A 23,041-nucleotide genomic window follows, 5' to 3' on the forward strand; every position below is an offset into this window, starting at 1 on the left:
CTTTGGCTCAGGTCATGATCTCAGGGTCCTGGGATCCAGCCCAGAGTTGGGCTCTCTGCTCAGCAGGGAGTCTGCTTCTCCCTCTCCCTTTGGGCTTGCATGCAAATAAAATAAAATAAAAAATAAATAAAATAAAATAAAATAAACATTTAAAAATGCCTATGAAGTTCTGTGGCTTTGGGCCATGGCCCCAGGTAGCTTTGGACTGAGTGAATTATATGGTGAACTGGGGTGGAAACTGCATCCGGCAGTGTGGGGGCCCAGAGCCCGTCAGGGCCTAGCGTCTTGCACGGTGCGTTGATGTCCTGACTCTGTGCTGCTCCAGGCAGGTGTAACCTGTTAACTCTCTTCCAAAACCACGCTGGGTGAGGGATCAGGAGATGGGTGAGCGGTCACCTCCTGCAAGTCTCTCAGCCTTAATGAGCCTCTGGCATCCCCCCCTACGAAATGGGAAATTCGGCGAAGCTCATTGATTCAGACTCTGTGACAGAATGGAATTTGTTCTAATTTGTTAGGGGTTATTACAATTGCTTCTCTGAGAAATGTGAATTTAATCAAGTGATGTTTTTTGAGTCTTTCCCAGAAAATGTCAGTATCTTTCCATTGTCCATTAAAATGCTGATGGAAGTCACCCCACTCCCAACTGCTGCTCTTAGCTCCCTTTGGTCAGATAATCTGAATCAAAAATAATTTAATTGGAGTGCCATTTTCTTGGTTATTTAGAGAGGCAACACTTGGCCCCAGGCTAGCAGGAAGGAGCCCCTTGCATCTCCTTGCCCGGAAGGGCAGCCTGGAGTCCTGCTAAATTGAAAAATATGCTATTGTCGGTGTGTTATCGGACGGAGAGTGTTGTGCGGAGAAAAATGAACGATTTTACTGTTCGATGTTAGTGTTCTTAAATAAGAGATGCCCTTTAAGGCTCACAAATGAGGACATGGGGGTTCTAGATCCCTCACTTGTCAGGAAGCTTCACCTTGAGGGGACAGTTCCTCTCACTATGGCTCTGGGACCGGGACAGGCATGATGTCCTTTTAGTCACTGATATAGATCTAGAGCCTACAAGGGGATGGCACATTGTAGATGCTTAAAAAGTAATTATGGGACAAATGACAAGGGGCATGCTGGAGGGGACCCTTTCCTGGGAGGCCTCTGCCTTGAAGTTTTTTCTGTCTATGACAAGAGCCAGCAAGTCCACTGTCCTCTTACACTGTGAGTCTCCTCAGAGATGGCATCAGCTTCTCAGGTCCCAGCTGGGTGCATGCACTGCTGTGCTGTGTAGCAGGTTGGGGTGGGGGGTCTGCTGGACGGGTGGCCAGAGACGGGGTGATCATGTGCTCTGCCCCTTTCGTTCAGGCCCCGGTATGGATTCTGGCATGGAATCCTCTGGAGACCCCCAACTAGAAGAGGCACAGAAAACAGGAGAAAGACTCAGCCCCTTGATGGTGCAGCATTCAGCAAAGGCACCCGTTGGGAAGGAAAGCGGGGTACATGGCACCTAGGTCGTGGCACTGATGAGGTCTTGGAGAAATCCCAAAGATTCTGCTCTCAGTTGTTCAGTTATTTGGCTGGTTTTCCTTCTGGTCGGCTCTAAGTACCCAGGGCACCCAGTCACCTATTGCCTTAAAGATAGAGTAACTGCTGGGATTTCTTTTATAGCATTTCTGTACTTCATGGTTTTTTCTTTTTGTTTCTTCCTCCAAAATGCTGGCTATGCTTTGAGAAATTTAGACTTTCTTTAAAACCTTAACATGTTTAGTTGTTTATGTTGGTGGAGACATGATGTTTGCAACATATCTAGGAGACTGGCTGAGATTTCTGTGCACTTGTATCTATAAGATCAGAGACGGCTGCTTGAAGGAAAAGCTCCTGGGGGGCCGGGCCATGCTTTCTACCTGTGAGATACACAAGGGTTAGCAAGTGCACTCAACAAAGCAGGTGTGGGCAGTAGGATAGACTGAGTGATCTTGCTAAGGGGACAGGGTCCCTATGATGTACGGGAGGCTCATTTACTGCTAGAAATGATGTAATTACAAGGAATCTAAAATGAAACAGTTGTGTGTTATTAGGGCAAAACAACCATATTGTCTCAACGGGAGAACACAACAAATGAGTTTTCCTGTTTTCTGTGGATTTAGAAAATCCATAACAAGGCATAAGGTCCAGAAGAGTTTTAACAGAGTATGAGCTCTAAAGAGGATTTCAGTGCCAAACTGTCAATTGTGAAGATAAAAGAGAGTTTTCCCATGGCTATTGTTTGGCATTTTTTTCACCTATTTTTCATCTCACCATCCCTCAGAGCTTCATGAGTAGCTTTGAACATTTAACGAACGAGGAAACTGGAATAGGAAAAGTTGAGAATTCCAGATTATCACCTGACATTTTTGGAGACTTCAAAATGTTTCCTCTTGTGCGATCTCATTTAATCATCATCATAATCCTAGAAGATGGTGCTCTTATTAACTAGGAGTAGTTTTGTTGAGGTAGCAAAATTGTCAATTGTCAATATTGTCCTGCCCCTGTTCCTAGATCTATATATGCCGTAGCCAAGTGAGGGCTAGTTCAAAGCCTTCATTAGCACAAGCCTTTTGCCCCTGAATACCAGTGCACCCCCCAGGGAGCCAAGCTGGACTGCTTGGAGGGCTCCTTGTGACCAGGCCGAAGCTGCAATGTGACAAGTAGGCCAAGGCTCTTTCTCAGTGCTTGCCAGCAAGCTGCATTTAATTCTCAGCCCTCTGTTTTCCTGCTCTGGCTCCAAGGAGAAGATGGTCCAAGAAAATGGGAGATAAGTAAAGGAGAGGAAAACGAGACTCCTTGTAAGCCTAGAGCAAGCCTGGCTCTTTTCACCTCATCAGATCAGAACAGTTCCCAGCAGCCTCAGTAGCCTGGACCTGTCCTGAGTCTCTGGCCATGAGGGCTTTGAAATGTAAAGATCAGTACCCTTTAGAGAGTGAGATTTTACTATTCAACACTCAGCCCAGGGATGGGTCCTTGATTCCCCCATATCTGCCCTCCTCCTCCTTGGAGAAGAGGCAGGAAGGGCTAAAGGAAGAGAGCCTCCTTGCGGGATAATAATCACTCCTGTACTGCGGCAGCCAGACTGAGACCCAGAAGGTTAAGTCGCTTGTCCTACATCTGCAGCTGGAAAGAGCTAGAACCAGGTGAGAACTGCATCCATTCAAGCCTTCTGTTTGATGTGCATATTGCCGCATGCCTCACTTCCTGCTGGGACTCACACGTCCAGCGGGCCCTACACAACCGGTGGGCCAGCCGCTGCCACTGGAGCTGCGAAATGCAACGAGGGAACCGTGAGCATAGCTCCTTCTATGCAGAGGAATTAAGAGCACTGAAATATTGGGGCGCCTGGTGGCTCAGTGGTTGAGCATCTGCTTTCAGCTTGGGTCGTGATCCCAGCACATCGGGCTCCGCACAGGGAGCCTGCTTCTCCCTCTGCCTGTGTCTCTACCTCTCTGTGTGTGTGTCTCTCGTGAGTAAGTAAATAAATCTTAAAAAAAAAAAGTACTGAAATATGAAGAAAGATTTAAAGGAGCTAATACATGGAACTGGGCTACTTGATGATTACTGGGGATGTGATTTCAGGCTGCACATTTTTGAAGGATGGAAACATCTGACAGGATGAGCTATGTAGCAGGGGATATGATGAAGGAATGAATAGTACAAAGTCAAAACCAGAAGTTGGATAATGGAATAATATCTAATAACTCTCTCTTCTTTCACTTCTTTTCATAGGGAGGAAAGGGATAGACTTTGGGGAACTGATGAGCTTAAAGTGATTTTTCTTTACTTTTCCTTTCTTTTTTAAAAGATGTTATTTATTTATTCATGACAGACTCAGAGAGAGAGCCAGAGACATAGGCAGAGGGAGAAGCAGTCTCTATGCCGGAGCCTGTGCTGGACTAGGTCCCAGGACCCTGGGATCACAACCTGAGCCGAAGGCAGATGCTCAACCACTGAGCCACTCAGGGGCCCCAAAAGTTATTTTTCCAACACAAGCATCCATTGCTGTAGAATGAAATAGAACAAATGAAGATTTCAACCCCAGATGAATTTCCTAGCGCATTTTAAATAAACTTTGCATCAATGCCTCTTCTTCCATATCATCTCCCCCTATGTCCACTGTCAGGGCTTTAGTTCTTGCTCCATTAAGTCTCACTGGGCCTCCAGCCATCTCTCTTCCTCGAGATTCTCTAACCACTTTACTCTCCACATGGCCACGGCATGACCTTTTTAAACCACTGCCCAGAATAATACTTTAAAACCACATGACCTAATGAAAAGACTTTATGAGTTAGCCCTCTTTCTATTGCAAATAATAAAAAACCTGACTCAAACTGCTTAAATAAAAAATATACTCTTTAGGTTCATGTAATGGGAAGGTCCAGAGATGGGAGGACCAGCTATGGGATAGTTTAATCCCAAGGCTCAGTGATGTAATTCAGGACCCAGTATCTTGCGTCTCCCTGCTGTGCCTCCTGTGGTGGGGCCAGCGGCCTTCTGTACTGGTGTGGGCTGGCCTCGGGCTTGCAAGAAGAAGTCAACAGCTTGTAGGAATGTGAACTTCCCTGCCTACTTTCAAAGGGAAAGAGTGCTGTCCTTGGATGCTGGGCAAGAATCCTGAGATTTGCTTGATTGGATAGGCTTGGGTCACAGGCCCAACCTGGAACTCATCTTTGTTGCCAGCGGAATGGGAAGTGTTGGTTGGCTTAAATAAGTGAGGGACTACCCTGCACATGGGTATTAGGTAAAGCTCACCTGAAATACTTGGGTTGAATAGCATTGGAAGGTTCCAGAACAAATGAGAGACTGAAAAGAAAGGACGGAAAGCTGGGTGTGCCACTAGCTCTCTCCTCCACAATTGAGCTACTCACCATCTATCCCGTTTAAATCCTCACCATAGCTACCTCCTTTTCACCTCCTATACTCAGCCACGTGGGACTATTTGTTGTTCTTGGAATACACCCTGCAATCTCCACCTCTAAGTCCTTACTCATGCTGTCCTTTAATCCAGAATATACACACACACCCCACCAGGATGTTGAAGACCTACTCATCCCTGAAGATTTGGCTCAAAACCCATTTTTCCATGGGTGCTCTTTCGGAGTCCCAGCTAAATAAATATTTTCCTTCCCTATTCTCCAACTTTTCTTCTTCACGTTACCAGCTGTGTGATTCTGGGCAACTTTCCTGACCTGTCTGAGCTTCAGTTTCTTCCTATGTAAAGTGTGGATAACATGAGAGCCTATGTCAAGAGTTGTGCCGATTATTTTTTTTTTATATTTTATTTATTCTAAGAGACAAACAGAGGGGGCGTGGCAGGGACATAGGCAGAGGGAGAAACAACTCTCTGCAGGGAGCCTGATGCAGGACTTGGTCCCAAGACCCCAGGATCACGACCTGAGCCAGGAGACACTCAACCACTGAGCCACCCAGGTGCCCCAAGAGTTGTGGAGAGTACATAAGTGAAGACATGTCAGCTCTTAGAACATTGCCTGAATCTTACTGGACTCATCAGCGTGGGTTATTATTTTTATTTTTGCATTTTATATACCAGTGAGTCTTGTGGTAGCCTGACTTTGGGTTTATCTCTTCAATCAATTGTGAGCTGCTGGAGCATAGGCTGAAACGTATTCACCATTTTGTCTTTATTTGATTCATTTAAATATTTTTGAGCACACGGTGTGTCAAATAGTGAGAAACACAAAGCAGGACATGCTCCCTATCTACCCTTTTAAGACCGAGCATGTGCCCAGCACAGAGAAGGCACTCCACAAGTGCTTGTAGAGTTGAACAGAAGTTAGGACTGACAGAAATAACTACGTTTCCTGGCTTCATGGCCCTGGTGTCTATGGGTGAACATCCAAGTGAGGCCTGACCATAACGCTGTTCCAAGTCCATAGGCTGGCAAGAACCATAACTTAGACTAGCTGAGGTTATATCATTTGGGGTTACGACAGTGGACAAACTGTGGACAGGAGATAGCACAGATAAGGATATGAGTGAAGTGATGGGACCAGAGGCAGGTGGTCTTGACACCCACTCAGTGCAAGACCCACAAGATTAGAGATGCTCAGAATGGAGGGTTACTTCCTTTTATGTCTTTTGGGATGGGCTGAGGCATGGTAGCCTTCAAAGTTCGCTCTCTGACCAGATGAGGAAAAATCTCCCTGTGCCTGCCATGGCCTCAACCTTCGCTTTGTCTTCAGGCCTATTCAGATTTTACCAAAATTCAGGATTTTGGTAAAAGGAGGCTTCACAGTAGTTCAGATGAGACGTCAGTGGTGGCCATTATTAGAAATGGGGGTGGGGAAAAAAAAGAAATGGGGGTGGGAGGGTAGTGGGTTTTGAAATATTGAGGAAGGAGAACAGACTGGACTTGATGGTTTGAATGTGCAAAATAGATCAGTGGGGATGATTTCCATCACAAATAATTGACACCCTTCCTCATGCTGGCAAAAACAAAGGAAACGTGTTCTCTCAACAGAAGACTTAAGATGAGGACCCATTGTAGGATGAATTCAGCAGCCCAACATTCCTTGCCTTTCCACTCTGCCATCCATAGCATTGGCCTCCTATCACATCAACTGGTGGCCATGCCCAGTGATGGGTTTTTGTTCATATGGAATGAGAGGGGAAAGTTGGCTTCTCTTTCTGAGAAGTCTGAAACAAGCCTCTTCTGTTTCTTTGGTCTAGATTAACTTAGACCTGCCCACTCACAACCCAAACAATCACTAGCACGGGGATGAGATGATCACCCCAGTGGACTTAAGAGGCTGGGGGGTGAGGTCAGGTGGAATGGATGTTGGGGGAGCGCCAAACATGATGAGGTCCAGTAGCTGAGGCCACCAGGTAATGGCAGTGCCATTTACTGATTAAGAGATCTGAGAGGAAGAACTGGTTTGGAGAGAAGATGATGAACTTATTTTTAGACTTGCATCCTCTGTATGTTCCACGCAAAACAAACTCATGAATTGAAGGGACAAGAAACCACTGGGTCCCTTGAAATGCAGCCATGGGGATTGAGGGCAGGGGCAAAGCAGAAACCAAAGGAAAATTTAGTCCATTGCTTTCCTTTATCTTCATGTCATGGAAGAGTCTAAAGGATGCTTAGGTCACTGGAGAATTTCCGAGGACACGTTGTTAGCCAAGAAGAATACGGGCTCATGGAGCTCCTACACTCTTTTAGGAGCCTTCCTTTACTGCCAGCCCAGACTCCATCCGAGCTCTGATAGAAGGGTCTTCCCACACTGTAGCCAAACCATGTGTGAACGTTTTTTTGTTTTTTGGTTTTTTTTTTGCTTCTAAAGGGGTGTTTGCTTAATTGCTCCTCACTAAATCCTCTCACTGTCATGCTCAAAGCTCAAATGAGACGGCGCACAGCTAAAGTGTTTGTGACATTTATTGTCACCTGGTAATTTTAGGCTTGCTGATTAGTCTTTAATGGGCCTTTTCACTTCCCAAGTGCTGCTTCTGCAAGTATTATGCTACCATGAGGAGGTAGGAATGTCCTGCAGATGGTTGCTCCAAATGCCAGATCTAGCCTATGGTATGTCTGGAATTCACAATTAATTAGTAAAGCATAACTCGAGCGAGATCTTGAGAAGTAGCATAGTGTAGTGGTTAGGAATGTAGACCGTCTGGGTTCAAGTCCCACCTGTACCACTGCAGGCTGTGTGACCCAGTCAATCTTACTGTGTGCGTCAGGTTCCTCATCTTCAAACTGGGGATGATTATGATGATACTTAACAGAATCCACCCCTCAGGCTTTTTAGTAAGTCAATTATATGTGAAATGCTTAGAAAAGCACTTGGCGTATAGGAAATGCTCTTTACTTGCTTGGTTATTGATTTTTTTTTAAAAAGTATTCTTTAAAATGTTTAATTTTATACTTTTCTTCCTTTTATGAACATATTCTCAACCAAATCGTACACTCAGGATTTGATTGAATGTTTCTTTGTGGCATAGTCTTGAGTAACTTGATATGGAATCAAAAGCCCATCCCAGCTGACCTTAGGGCAGCTCAATGCCAAAGCTGTGGTCTCAGGGGCTCTTCATGACTTGGCTCCATCTCGGCCACAGGTGGTCTATTACCTTGTTTAACCGATTACAGCCAATTAAAGGGAAGGGCTTAATTTGCCTTTCTAGCACTTACAATCAGCTAAAATGTTCGACATCACTTCCTGATGCTAAGATCTCCTGCTTCCTCTTTCCCACACAAGAGCAGCAAAAAGAAAAGGGTATTCAAATGGAGGAGTTTTCAAAGTCTAAGTTTTTACCGGATGATCATTTCTCCTTCCTTTTGGCTTTTGACACATTTATAAATCAGTTATGTAATAATCTCTTGCAGCTTTGCCAATCTATTGCAGCTAAACGCAAATCACCTCTTTTAAGGTTGAAGGAATCAGAAAATTTTGCAGAAAAAAAATAGGGAGATAGAACATATATAGGTTACTTTCCCATTATAAAAGAGTATGTGCTTAATATGGAAATTTGGAAAATATATAAAAGTAGGTGGGGAAAAATCACCAATGGCCCCAACCAGAAACAGTGACTATAAATATTTTAGTATATTTTCTTCCAAGCTTTTATTCTGTGTATAGATTGTGTCTGACATAGTTGTGATCAAAACACAAATACAATGCTGTGTACCAAATTTTGTTTCATTCAACCCTTATAAGTATTTCCCATGTGGCTGTATATTCTTTGTAAAAAATTTATAACAGTTGTATGGTATTTCACTATGTCTGTTTTCTATCATTAAATACTTCATTTAAAAATTACATGTAATATTTTCATATTTTCTTCCAGTATTTTTGGTTTTTTACTTATGACTGATTTCAGACAGTAGAATATGTAGATCATAGGGCATAAGCATTTCTAAGGCTCTTGATTCATACTGTCTATTCTAGAATGTCTGTTTCAACTTGACCTTCCCACCAAGAATGGGCAAGGGTGCACTAGCAGAAGATAAAAGGGTTTTAGCCTAGTGCCATCCAAAGGAAGCTGATAGGGTTGCCATCTCCTTTCCTCTAGAGTCCCTTTTAAAAAAACTATTGTGGTTTAAAAATACAATGAAGTTTATCACCTTCGTCATTTTTTAAGTGTACGGTCCAGTTGTGGGGAGTATATTCATTATCGTCATGAAATGGATGTCTAGCACTTTTTCATCTTGCAAATCAGAAACTCTATACCCACTAAAAGACAACTCCCCTTTTCTTCTCTCCCACCTCCCACCAGCCTCTAGCAACCGTCATCTACTTTCTGTTTCTATGAATTTGATACTTTACATGCCTCCTATAAGTGGGATCATACGGTCCTCCAAAGTCCCTTTTGGAATAGCACATCTAGAAACTACTTGCTGAGAAACTGTGAGTGTGACCTCTGTGAGTGAGAGGCCAACCATGCTGCCTTCTTGTCCCCTACTGCTACATCGTCCACCCCGGCCCCAAACTATCCCCTTTGAGCTCCGTAGTCATCATAGAACCATCTGCCCCTCAGATGTCACTACTTGGATACCCCCACAGTCACTTCTCACATAACATGGCCAGAACCAAACTCAACACCTCATTCCATTTTAAGCCTCTTCTTTGTCCTCCCGGTTGCCTGTCCCTGGGGAATCCCACCATCGTTCAGCCAGTCGGACAAGACAGAAACTGAAGAGTTGTCTCAACTCCTCCTAGGTGCTTATGGCAAAGTAACACTGGTCTCCTTCCAGCTCTTCTAAATATCTCTTGAACTCGACCATCTCCTCCATCCTGTTCCTCATTTCAGTATCTTATTGTGTCAGTCCCTAACCTTTTCTCCCTGCTTCTAGCCTGACTCCCTTTAATCCACAATCCAAACTACTGCCCAAATTATCTTCCTAAAGAACAAATCTGATTATCCTATTCCCTTGCTTAAAATTTTCATGGTATTTAGGATAAGGTTCAAAGTCCTCAACCAGACTTTTCATGAACCTCACCCCTCCAGCGTATCCATGCCTACCCCTCCAGCCTTGTACACACCTGTTTGCAGAGCACCTCATTCTCTGTCAAGACCCCTGGGTCTTTTGCACGTGTTGTTACCTCTTTTGGGAATGCCTTTTTCTGCCTTCTTCTCTTGGCCATGTGTTATTCACCATTTAAGTGTCAGATGAGTCATCTCTTCTCCAGGAAGGCTTCCCAAATTCCCCAGCCTGGATCTGGTGCCCCTCCTCTGGCCCTCACAGTCCCTAATACAGACCTCCACTTCTGAGTCATCCTTAATTACTGGTTTACATACTTATCTGTCTCCTAAACTAGATTTGTAAGCTGCTTAAAGACAGGTTCTGGATGTTTCATCTCTCCATCTCCAGCCCTAGCCCAATGCCTGGCACATATGAGATGCAAAAAAAAAAAAAAAAAAAAAAAAAAAAAAAAAAAAAAAAACCTTGTTGAATGCATGTTGAATGAAGTCACCCTTGATCTTATTCCTCCACCACGCTGCCGCTTTCCAAGGAAAGGGCTGAACCTTCTCCCTGTTGCTACAGTCTATAAGGTCACACAGGGAGTCCTCATAAAAGGGCAGCTTTCCTCTCATTCACAGGGAAGAAGAATGGATAATATTGTATTTTCAAAGTGGAGACTTCCATGTGAGAATCAAAGCATTACTATATCTTGTAACCCGGTGAAGAGCCAAGAAACATAGAAAGTCCTTTTCTTTTAATTGAGCCCATGTGTTTTGTCCAGCCTCCCCCTGTCCTCTGCCAGTGGTCTCCAACACCTCCCCGCACCCCTTCTAACAGCTTAGAACCCAAGCGCAAAAAACTCAGAGGTTTCAGTCCAAGGACAGGTTACTGGCTCCACAGTCATGACTCAACTATATTTCACCCCTCTTTCCTACTGTACACTGATGCAAGTGCTGGTTTTATTCAGTGGGGACACTTTTTTTAAAAAAAAAAAAATTAAATCAACACTGAAATACCTTTCGTCTAGTATCCCTTTCTGGCAAAGACTCCCTGAACAAAACTGTGAAAGTGGCTTTGTAACGCATTTCTTAATCAGGTTAGAGTCTAAGGAGAATTTCTCCTTCAACCCTTGGTCCAGGACTCCCGCCCTTGGTACCCGCCCCCCTTGGGTTGCCATTGCAATTCAGCGGCATCTGCTCCACAGTCGGCGCCTCTTCCCCTTGCCTTCCCACTCCCGCCCTCCCGGGAGGCAGAGGAGGAGGCCCCCGGGGACGGGGACGGCGAGAGAGAAAGAGCCCCAGGACTGCTCCGCGGCCCGGCTCCCTACAGGAAGTGATCTTTCTGCTCTGAGGCCAGCCACACGCCTCCCAGCCAGCCAGCGGCTCTAACTAATTAGCACACGTGATGGGAATTGGAAACAAAGTCGCCAACAATAGGAGCGTGGGAACCAGGACCGCGGCGCAATTACAGCTCCCCTCCCCCGCTGCCCGCCCAGCCGGCGGCGCGCGGCGCGGGGTCCGCCCCGGGGGAGGGGGGGACGGGGCCTGCGGGGTCCCCGGCGTCCCTGCCGGGCTTCTGGGGGCGTCCGCACACGATAGGGGGACGGCGCGTTTAGGGAGTCTCAGCTCTTGCCGGGTCACGGGGCCGGTCAGTTACCCTTTGTTGGGGGAAGAGGGAGGGAAGAAAGAGGCCACGGGATAGCCTCCCTGCGGCAGCTTAGGGCCGCGGACCTCTGCGGGGCCCCGCCTTTCCCGCCGGTTAGGGTTAGGGTTAGGGTTAGGGTAGTTAGGGTTAGGGTAGGGTTAGGGTTAGGGTGGTTAGGGTTAGGGTGGTTAGGGTTAGGGTAGTTAGGGTTAGGGTTAGGGTGGTTAGGGTTAGGGTATGGTTAGGGTAGTTAGGGTTAGGGTTAGGGTAGTTAGGGTTAGGGTAGGGTTAGGGTTAGGGTAGGTAGGGTTAGGGTTAGGGTAGGGTTAGGGTGGTTAGGTTTAGGGTTAGGGTCATTAGGTTTAGGGTTAGGGTCGTTAGGGTTAGGGTAGGGTTAGGGTTAGGGTGGTTAGGTTTAGGGTTAGGGTGGTTAGGGTTAGGGTAGGGTTAGGGTTAGGGTGGTTAGGTTTAGGGTTAGGGTCGTTAGGGTTAGGGTTAGGGTTAGGGTGGTTAGGTTTAGGGTAGGGTTAGGGTGGTTAGGTTTAGGGTTAGGGTGGTTAGGGTTAGGGTGGTTAGGGTTAGGGTATGGTTAGGGTGCGGGTGGTTAGGGTTAGGGTAGGGTTAGGGTTAGGGTGGTTAGATTTAGGGTTAGGGTCGTTAGGGTAGGGTTAGGGTAGGTTTAGGGTAGGGTTCACGTTAGGGTTAAGGTGGTTAGGGTGTGGTTAGTGTTAGGGTTGTTAGGGTTAGGGTGGTTAGGGTAGGGTTAGGGTAGGGTCAGGGCTCTTTCAGGGCCCGCACCTCCTGCTGGTGAGCTGCTTGCCTGGGGAGCTGGCCTCCCGCATTCCCCGCCTACCCCCAGAGGTTACGTTTAGGGTTAGGGTTAAGGTTAGGTTTAGGGTTCGGGTTAGGGCTTTAGGGTAAGGGCTAGGGCTGTTTCAGGGCCTGCACCTCCAGCGGCCGACCCGGCTTCCCCGTGTACTGGCCCCCGTGCTGCCTGCCTGTGCCCGGTAGTGTGCTCCCCCGTGTTTTTAGGGACGCCTTGATGGAGATTTGCTTCGGCCTCTCCCTGAGCCTGGCATTCCGTGTAATAGCCTTCATGGGATAGAATTCACACACCGCACAATTCGCTCATTTAGAGTGGACAGTTGTATGGGTGTCCGTATCTGCACCAGAGCCCGTCTAAGAACATTTTCAGGGCCCCAGGGTGGCTCGGTGGGTCCCTCCGTTCAGGTCGAGATTCGGGATCCTGGGGCTCAGCCCCTGGTCCGGGCTCCCTGCTCAGTGGAGAGTCGGCTTCTTCCTCTGACCCTCCTCCCTACTGGTGTGGGCACCTCTCTCTATATATATCAAACAAGATCTTTAAAAAGAAACAAACATTTTCATTCTCTCAAAAACAAGAAACAGGGCATCCCTGGATGGCTCAGCGGTTTAGCGCCTGCCTTCGGCCCAGGGCATGGTCCTGGAGTCCCGGGATCGAGTCCCACGTCCGGCACCCTGCATGGAGCCTGCTCCTCCCTCTGCCTATGTCTCTGCCTCTCTCTCTGTGTCTCTCATGAATAAATAAAGAAAATCTTTAAAACAAACAAACAAACAAACAAACAACAAAAAAAAACCAAGAAACAACCGCCCCATCATTTAGCTTTCACTTCCTCTATATCTATCTCTCCCCTACTCCCCAGTTCTAAGCAACTCCTAATGTCCATTCTGCCTCCTATAGATTTCCCTATTCTAGACATTTCATCTAAATGGAATCATACCCTGTCCTTTGTGGCTGGTTTTCTTTCACTTAGCATGTTTTTTAAAGTTCACCTATGCTGTAATACATATAAAGGCTTCCTTTTCCTTGCTGAATAATACTGCGTGAGCTATAAACACGTTTTGTTTATTCATTCACCAGTTGACGCACATTCGAATTGTTCCCACCTTTTAACCATTTGTGAATAATGCTGCTATAAACATTCACATGCAAGTTTTTGTGTGAACATGCTTTCATTTCTCTTGGGTGAATACCTAGGTACAGAATTGCTCAGTTATGTGGTCACTTTGTGTTTAACTTTTCAGGATACTGACAAACAGCTTCCAAATTGGTGGTTAATTCCCAGCCAGTAGTGTATGAGGGTTTTACTTTCTGTAGATCATCCCCAGTACTTGCTATTGTCTTTTTTATTACAGCCACTTTTTTAAAAAGATGTTATTTATTTATTCATGATAGACATAGAGAGAGAGAGAGAGAGAGAGAGAGAGAGAGAAGCAGAGACACAGGCAGAGGGAGAAGCAGGACTCCATCCCGGGACTCCAGGACCATACCCTGGACCAAAGGCAGGAGCTGAACCGCTGAGCCACCCAGGGATCCCCACCACTTTATTTTTAAAACAGATTTTATTTATTCATGACACACACACACATGAGACAAAGGCAGAGGGAGAAGCGGGCTCCATGCAGGGAGCCTGATGTGGGACTCGATCCTGGGACTCCAGGATCATTCCCTGGGCGGAATGCAGACTCTGAACCGCTGAACCACCCAAGTGTCCCTATTACCGCCATTTTAATTGGTATGAAGTGGCTTCTCAGCCTTTCCTGTGCTAAATTTCTAAAGTCTTTCTGGGTGTTAAGTGTGGACCTTGCATAGTATATCCTAGAAGGGGCCTGAGTGGTAGCTTAGTGAATCAGCTGCTAAAACACAATAGGTATTACTGTTTCCAGTGGAAGCTGAAGTAGAAAGTAATTATTTACAAACAGGTATCTGATATCATAAGGCTGACCAAGAAAGCTCCGCTTAACAGTTGACTCCATCTGCTACTTCTCCATCCACACCCCCACCCCATTTACAAATCTTAGCTTCCACTGTCTGTAACAGACAAGCTATTCTCATACTATATGATTAAGAATGACCCTGTATATTCAAAAACTTCAACTGGCAGTAAAACGTTATTCTGGTTTGTGTTGTCCAAACCCAAAGTTATTTTCCTGGAGCCAGGGTGTTTGATCAGGTTTCAAGTTTATTTAGATATAAGCATGAATTCTCATTTATAGGAAACTGCTTTTATAATAACAGTTATAATGTTTCTGTTTACATGACTAGCTACAGATCACCAAAGGGGTGGGTTACCATGTTACATTAAAAAAAATTCAGAAAAAAAAATTCAGACAGTAGGTTGTATTTATAGCAACCAATGGGGGGGGGGGGGGAAATCCCTTCCTGGCTTAACCTAGTTATTTCTCAAATTCAGAAATGACTGTCATAATCTTCCATTTATTTCAATGTAGTATTTTTCTTAAGCAAAGATACAGGCTGCGTATAGTGATTACAGCAGGAATATGTTTTAGTTGGAAGAGGTCGTATTTACCCAGATGAGCAGCAAGCGTTGCAGGTGACAGACACATACACTGGTGCATCCTCACCTTTGCTTGGTTTAGCAGTGATTCTCAGTCTTGGCTGCACCTTAGTATCACCGGGGAGCATGGACAGCACACTTATGCCAGACACCATCCCAGAAGAATTAAATCCCAATGCTCAGTTTTTGTTGTTTTTTTTTTGGGGGGGGGGGCGGTGGAGGGGAGGCAAACTTCAGTATTCAGTACCATATCCCCTAATAGATTCCAAGTTCAGCCAGGCGAAGTCCATCTACCTCATGGTTCTGAGTATGGTTCTAGGATCAATAGCATCGTCCCCCTGGGAACGTGATTGAAATGCTGATTCTTGGGCGCAACCCAGACTCACTGAATCAGAAAATCTAGAAGAAGGGCCAGTTCTCTGGGATTTAACGAGTCCCCGGGGTGATTCTGACATGCGCCAATGGTTGAGAACTACTGCTTTAACTGGAAGTTCTCCACTTTGGCTACACATTGGAATCACCTGAGAACTTAAAAAAACAAAAACAAAAACAACAACATACTGATGCCTGGGGTCCATCCGCAGAGATTCTGATTGTGATGGTTTTGAGGTGTGGTATAAGAATTGGAATCTTTAGAATTAGCTTCCCAGAAAATTCTAATATATGGCTAAGTTGGGAACTATGGACCTAAACCAGCAATTCCTAAAGGGTGGTTCTGAACAATCAGCAGCAGCTTTGCCTGAAAACTTGTTTGAAATACAAATTCCTGAGCCCATTCTAGATCTGCCGAACCAGACACTCTGTGGGTGGGGCCCAAGACTTTGTTTTAGTAAGCCCTCCCTGTGATTCTGATGCTTGCTAAAGTTTCAGAACCACTGAGCTAAACATAGATCTGAAGTTGGAATATATGTATTTTGGGTGAATCATAATTCAATACAAAATGATGGAGTAGGCCCTGGAGGAGCACAGTTTTCTTTGTTTATATAATTAATATGTATTATTAAGTTTTATTATTACCACTGTAATGTTCACCTAGTTTTTAATTATTTCACCTTTGTGGATTTGAAGGATGATCTCCTGTATGCTTTCATCTTTTATTTGCTCATTTATTTGGGTTTCAGATGCCTGTATATTTCAGTTGACATGGGGGGAACAACAGCTCCCTTTCTTCTCTATGGAGCTCTTCCCATGGGAAATTTATTTGGAGAGACCATAGTTTCTCAAGTAGGCAGTGACTTTCTGAAAACATCAAACCTTTACCACTGCCAACAAAACCATCCCCAAGTCCAAATAACTCCATTGGGGAGTTTAATGTATATCCTGATTAATTAGAAAAGTATATAGTTCTTATCATTTGAAAGAGCCTGGCTGACTTCCGAGACACATTGCTGAATACTGTATATCCCATCGCGATCTTTGGATAGACGAAAACAAGCAAATTTCTCTCCGTCACTGTTCTCTGTTGGAGTCGAGTTTCTTTACTAGCAAAGACAAATGGCTTCTAAATTAGTGGTTCTCAAAGTGTGGTCCTTTGATCAGCAGCAGCAGCAGTAGCACCAGGCCCTCCAGATAACTGTAGTTCATACTAAACGTTGGCAATCACCATTTTAGGGCAAGAAACCTGGGACTGGTTCTGGATTCGCTTCCTGGCAGGGCTCTATCATCTCCACCAACTGGCATGCCAAGTATTGCTCCGTATTATTTCAGAATTCCTTTCTTGAATCCTCTTTCTTGCCCTCCCTGAAACCCTAGCTTTAATCCAGTTTCATTCCTAGTGGAATCTCCAACTCTAGACTCTCTTTCTTTCTGTATCACCGCAACTATGTGTGATGGAATTCAAAATTCCCCCTTCTGTTACTGAACCCATCTAGATTATCTTACTCTGTTTCACTTTCTTTGTCCTCCTGGAGTGGTAATCCCATTTCCCTGCACTGTCCCTCTGCCACCCTGTTTCCTTACACGTGAAGCCCTCTTCCCAACCCCTCAGGCACAGACACCACACCCTCTCCTGCTTTCTCTCCTAACTCCATAAATGCCACAAGCATAGGTAGAGGGAATAAAGGCAGCTAATTGCTCTTGACCCATTGCATTGAAGTGTCTACTTCACAATTCTTTCTGTATTCACCATCCACATAGTCTTACTTCCCGGCCTGCACCTAAACATGTTAGTCCTAGAGACCAGATTTACGAAGACACAAAAATGAGGAAGCAATATGAGAATTCCTCCTGGAGAACAATATGGATGGCCTTTCACAGAGGACAAAAACTTTTAATTCCTTACCTGTCGATCTTGTTTCCGACAGAAAATACTAAAGGAGAGGACACTATGACGTGCTCTTGCACAATCTTCTCTAAGATTTGTACTGTGTTCCCATAGTTTAGTGCTGTGGGCCAGACTGTCCAATTGAAGAAAGAAAAATATTTATAGTTTATAATATGGTGACTTGTGTAGAAAACTTTTTTTTTTTTTCCAGAGAGAGGGAGGGAGAAGGGTAAGGGGCAGAGGGAGAGAGAGAATCTTAAGCAGACTCCACACCCAGCATGGAGGCTGACTTGGGTCTTCGTCTTAACAACCCTGAGATCATGACCTGAGCTGAAATCAAGAGTTGGTCGCTTAACCAACTGAGCCACCCAAGTGCCCTGTGTGTAGAAAACTCATAATGTTTAACAACTGTAAAGCAAAATCGTGTGTGTGTGTGTGTGTGTGTGTGTGTGTGTGAAGGAGATCTAAATTCATAATTATAAGATCCAAAGAACTATTAGTGAAATTTCTCTTTCCAGATACTCTTGTCCTCCTATCTGTACCTCACCATTTAAGCATGTATGTCTACTAGGTATTTACTAGCACTATGTCAACCGCAGGAACTCCGTGAGATGTCATAGGGATGTGCTGTACTATAAAAGTGCTGTGGGGCAGCCCCAGTGGCCCAGTGGTTTGGCGCTGCCTTCAGCTCGGGGTATGATCCTGGAGTCCCAGGATCGAGTCCCACATCGAGCTGCCTGCATGGAGCCTGCTTCTCCTTCTGCCTGTGTCTCTGCCTCTCTCTCTCTCTCTCTCTCTCTCTGTGTGTGTGTGTGTGCGTGTGTCTGTCATGAATAAATTTAAAAAAAAGTGCTTTGGAGCTTGTCAGTAAGGATTGAGTTTTGGAGAAAGAATAAAAGAAGGTAATATTTATCAGTTAGAGAACATTGATTTAAAAGCTAATTCTTCTAGTCAAGTTTCAAGAAGAGGAACTCGATAAATGTTGCAAATCAGCAATAAGTGATGCCAAGAGAGTATGATAAATTTGTGTGTGTGTCTGTGTGCATATTTTAAGTCTGTGTTTTAAATGAAAATTTTAGACACTAAGGTGGTATGAATTAAGTACTAAAAAAATTTAACATGGGCTGATTGCAGAAATTTTGGTTAAGCTCACCAGTTAAAGGAATAATTGAAATGTCTTAGCATTTTGGGTTTGCTTCACTGACATCAGCAAAGTGTTAGATGCACTTTTAAAATTGGGTGTGAACATTTACCAAGAGTCATACATTTCACAGAGGACAAAACCTTTTAACTCAGAGCTGTGGATTCTTAGAAAACTGCACCTGGAGATTGTGTACTTTTTTTTTTTTTTAAAGATTTATTTATTTATTTTAGAGAGAGAGAGGGAGAGAGTGAGTGACCGGTGGGGTGGTGGGGGGAGAGAATCCCAGGCAGATTGCCCGCTGAGCACAGAGCCCAACACGGGGCTTGATCCCAGGACCCTGAGACCACGACCCAAGCCAAAATCAAGACTGGTCTACCCAACCGACTGAGCCACCCAGGTGCCCTGGAGGTTGTGTACTTTTATAAAAAGTTTTAAGGACTTCAGTATGTATTATGATAATTGCATATGGACGGAGGTAGTGAAGGGTGACAGCACATAGAAGCAAAGACAAATCAAGCTCCTTAAGAGCTAAATACATTCTGCTTTTCAAAAATTATGGCATATGTTAAACCCTAGGACAAATACTGCCAACTCATCTTTCTATTTCTATTATTTTTTCTCCCAAGTGGAAAAAAATGCATTAATTTTATCCTATATACTATTATTGTCATTACTGAATACAATGGAACAAGCGTAAACCCCAAACAGCCAAAATAGTTAAATATTTTATAGTGTTTTCTGATGGTAAAAGAAAAGTTCACTCAGTTGTACATTTTATTAAAATCCGAGGAGGCAAGTTGTGTCCTCCAGAGCATACTCTCAAGGAGCTCAAGCCATCTGCCTACTGCACTCTGGAATGTTGTTCACAGAGGGATGGCCACTGTTGCAAGACTGGCCAAAGGAAACTTCCAGACCCCTTCTGGGTATTCTGGGTATTTCACATGACAGGGAGATGAGGTAGAGGGCTTAAAGATGGGTTCATTTGGGACACCTGGGTGGCTCAGTGGTTGAGCGTCTGCCTTTGGCTCAGAGCATGATCCTGGAGTCCGGGGATCGAGTCCCACATCAGGCTCCCTGCATGGAGCCTGCTTCTCCCTTTGCCTATGTCTCTGCCACTCTCTCTCTCTGTGTCTTTCATGAATTAAAAAAAAAAAAAAAAAAAGATGGGTTCATTTGTCTCATGTGCCAGCGAGAGGGTCAGTAGGGCCAGCTCCCTGCAGTGACAGCTTGCAGCAGAGAGACAGTTTCATTGTCATTTGATGAGTATCTCAAAAAGCAGAGGGACAGGAAGGAAGATTCCAGGCTGAAAACCCAAGCTCTTGTTAAATGGTGATACTAACTAACTAAGGTCTTTGCCATTTGTTTGGGGGGTGGGGGGCAACTTGTCCAGTTTCATGAACTTACAATTAATAAGGCATTCTATAAAGACAAGATACTGAAAAATAGAAAAATGTCTTTGATGCTGTAAAAATGGAGCCTTTTTAGTGGGAAAAATTTGTAAAAAGCTTTTGTTTAGCTCCTTAGATCACTGAAAAGGAAAAATATATTCTAAAAGCTGTGAAATAGAACACATCTATAACAGAAAAGCCTACTTACAGAGATATATTAACATTCTATATGTTTTGAAATAGGAATTTTCTTAGTTTTGGCTGCCGTAGCAAAATACCGTAGGTTGGGTGGCTTAAACAATGCAAATTTATTTTTTCACAGTTCCTGGATGGCAGAAGGCTGCCTTCTCAATGTGTCCTCACATAGCAGAGAGACAGAGCAAGCTCTCTGGTGTCTCTTCTTATAAGGGCACTAATCGCATCATGAGGACCCCACTCTATGACCTTATTTAAACCTACCTATATTTTAAAGATCTTTATTTATTTGAGAGAGAGAGAGAGCAAGAGAGATCACAAGCAGGGAGAGGGGCAGAGGGAGAGGGAGAAGCAGACTCTCCGCTAAGCAGGAAGCCCTACGTGGGGCTGGACCCCAGGACCCCGGGATCACCACCTGAGCCAAAGGCAGATGCATAACCGACTCAGCCACCCAGGCACCCCAATTGTCTGACTTTTGATTTCTGCTCAGGTCATGATCTCAGAATCTTGAGATCGAGCCCCTTGTTGGGCTCTGCACTGGGGCATGGAGCCTGCTTAAGAGTCTCTCTGCCCCTCCTCCCCCCTCCCTCTCTAACCGCCCCTCCCTAACAAAACCAACCAACCAAACAAACAAAAAACCCTAATGACTTCCTAAATGCCCCATCTCCCAATACCATCACATTGCGGGTTAGGGTTTCAATATATGAATTTGGGGGTTGGGGACACAATTCAGTACATAGGAGGGATGATATCTGAATACCCATCGCTTCATTCTCCCCCCTGTAATTGGAATGTTGCCTGGCCTCCTTAGGCTTTGAGTACAGACAAAGTCACATGAATTTCCAGATTAAAATGTAACCCTTTCTGCCTGTCTGTCAGATTTTGACCCCTTTCTCAATGCTCAGCCCTACCTGGGCAGTGCCTCAGTGATGGTCAGGTCTGAGTTCAGCACTGCCAGGTCCTTAAGACGGCTGCTTCACAAAGCCCCCAGTCTCCCCCTGGTGCATTACCCTCCACCCTCACAGTGCCATTTGGTGGTAGGTGTGCGTGTAGAGGTGGGCCAGGGGTTGCAGAAAGAGGACCCTGTCTGAACCCTGAATCGTGTTGTTACTGGGGTGCTTGGTCAGCATTATTTTTTTTCACCAGAATAATCATGCAAACAGCTCCCTCAGCTTCTGGTCCTAATCCTTTGCTCTACTGAGACTCAAAATCTATCCCCTCAATTCTCTTCTTTCTCATATCTGCCCTGGGCTCCTAAATTGAAACGTAACAAAACAAACCAAAAAGCAACAGCATTCTTTTCAATCTAAAACCAAAGCTCTAGGGATGCTTGGGTGGCTCAGGAGGTTGAGCGGCTGCCTTTGGCTCAGGGTGTGACCCCCGGGGTCCTGGGATGGAGTCCCACATCGGGCTCTCTGCATGGAGGCTGCTTCTTTCTCTGCCTGTGTCTCTGCTTCTCTCTCTGTCTGTAATGAATAAATAAGTTAAATATTAAAAAAAATAAAAATAAATAAAACCAAAGCTCCAGTGTATATCAATTCAGACAACCTAGGCGGTTAGCAGCTCACTATTTTCAGAGACAGAGTCTGTGAGTTTCCGTTTGGGGTTCACCTGGAACCTCCTGCCGCACTTTGCATTTTAATGATTTAAAGTCACTTAGATTTATTCCTAATAAATATCTATGAACACAAAGTGCTCAATTATGAAATACTTAGAAACAGGATCTAGGGAAGTTGTGTGACACACACTGTGGCAGTATCATATGAGCATCTGGGCGACCAGGAAAACAGGCATTCACTTCCATTGAAGGCAACTCCGTGCACGTTCAGAGGAGTACTGGTTCACCAACTTGCTTTTGTAATACCCTAAGATTTATCTGAATTCTATCCAGAGGTGCCTTGAAAGTTTGGAAATAAAAAGTAGTTGAGTTATTTAAATCGTGAAAAGAATACATACAAATACAAATTTGTATTTGAATTACTTTAATTGAGAAAACAATAAACTGTAAATTACTATTTGCATCATTTTAATTGGGAAGAGAATACTCTAAATTACTCTTTTTTTTTTTTTTTCTAAATTACTCTTTGAAGAAAAGAGGGCATCATGGAATCAAGCCACTAGCAGGGATTCAGATATGACTTTGGGCAAATTTCCTACTTTTCTCTGCCTGGTCCTCCTCCTCCTTGGTTTAGTGTGAGGATTCAGTTAATTATATTTAAACTCTTTAAAACTGTGCCTGGCATAAGCAAGCATTGTAAAAATGTTTGTTATTAAAAAGAATTTATACAGAGAAGATTAGCATGGCCGCTGCACAAGGATGACACACGAACTCATGAAGTGTTCCATATTAAAAAAAAAAAAGTATTTATACATTTCTTAAAGAAAGTGGTCTCTCAGATTAGTTAGCAAAGAGCTTACAAAGCAGAAGTTTTATTACCAGAACTCAACAACGCTTTTTATTAAGTTGCTTTCAACTTAGACTTAATTTTCTTATGGGTCAAAAGCAAAATGCATCTGTCCTGATGCTAGGACAGAATTTCCCCAAGTCTGTTTTCTGGGGATGCTATTTCAGTGGCCCATTAGCAGATGTTATATGAAAAAAGGGTTCTGTGGCCCATGAGTTTGGGAAGTGCAGAGACACATGTAAATGAGGATTCTTTACTTCGGACCTCTCAGGGCCATTCGTGCTCTCCAGCGTCCCCACATCTCCAATAATCTCCCAATGCATTTGAAAACAGATTCTTTTATTTACGGAGTCTTGAGAGATTAATGGTCTGTGAAATGCATTTTAGCATTTTAAATACCCCCTCCCCCGTTTGAAAGACAGAGTGTCCCATCCTGCAGGAATTCACCCGCAGGAGCAAGAATGCATTACAGAAGCATCCTCCTAGGTGGCCCAGCAAAGCTCAGGCTGAAACAGCCCGTGTTTTTACCATCATCATCATCATCATCACCATCATCATCATCCACAGGGATAAGACATAACATTTGTGTAGTATTTTATAAAATGCTTTGCCTCATCTTACATTAAAAAAAAAACACACACACCAAAAAAACAAAAGCTGAGGGATTATTCTTATTTACAGATGACGAAACAGGCTCAGAGGAGAGAGGTATGGTCGTGGGCTCCAG

General features: G+C 44.4%; 1 non-coding gene across 1 annotated transcript; it reads left to right on the forward strand.

Moving 5' to 3' along the window:
- Positions 1–22,158: 22,158 nt before the first annotated feature.
- Positions 22,159–22,261, forward strand: LOC112932641 (U6 spliceosomal RNA). The gene has a single exon (XR_003237520.1). It is a non-coding gene; the product is annotated as a U6 spliceosomal RNA (small nuclear RNA).
- The last annotated feature ends 780 nt before the right edge of the window (positions 22,262–23,041 follow it).

The sequence above is a fragment of the Vulpes vulpes genome, chromosome 13 (assembly GCF_048418805.1).
Source record: "Vulpes vulpes isolate BD-2025 chromosome 13, VulVul3, whole genome shotgun sequence".
Taxonomy (NCBI): domain Eukaryota; kingdom Metazoa; phylum Chordata; class Mammalia; order Carnivora; family Canidae; genus Vulpes; species Vulpes vulpes.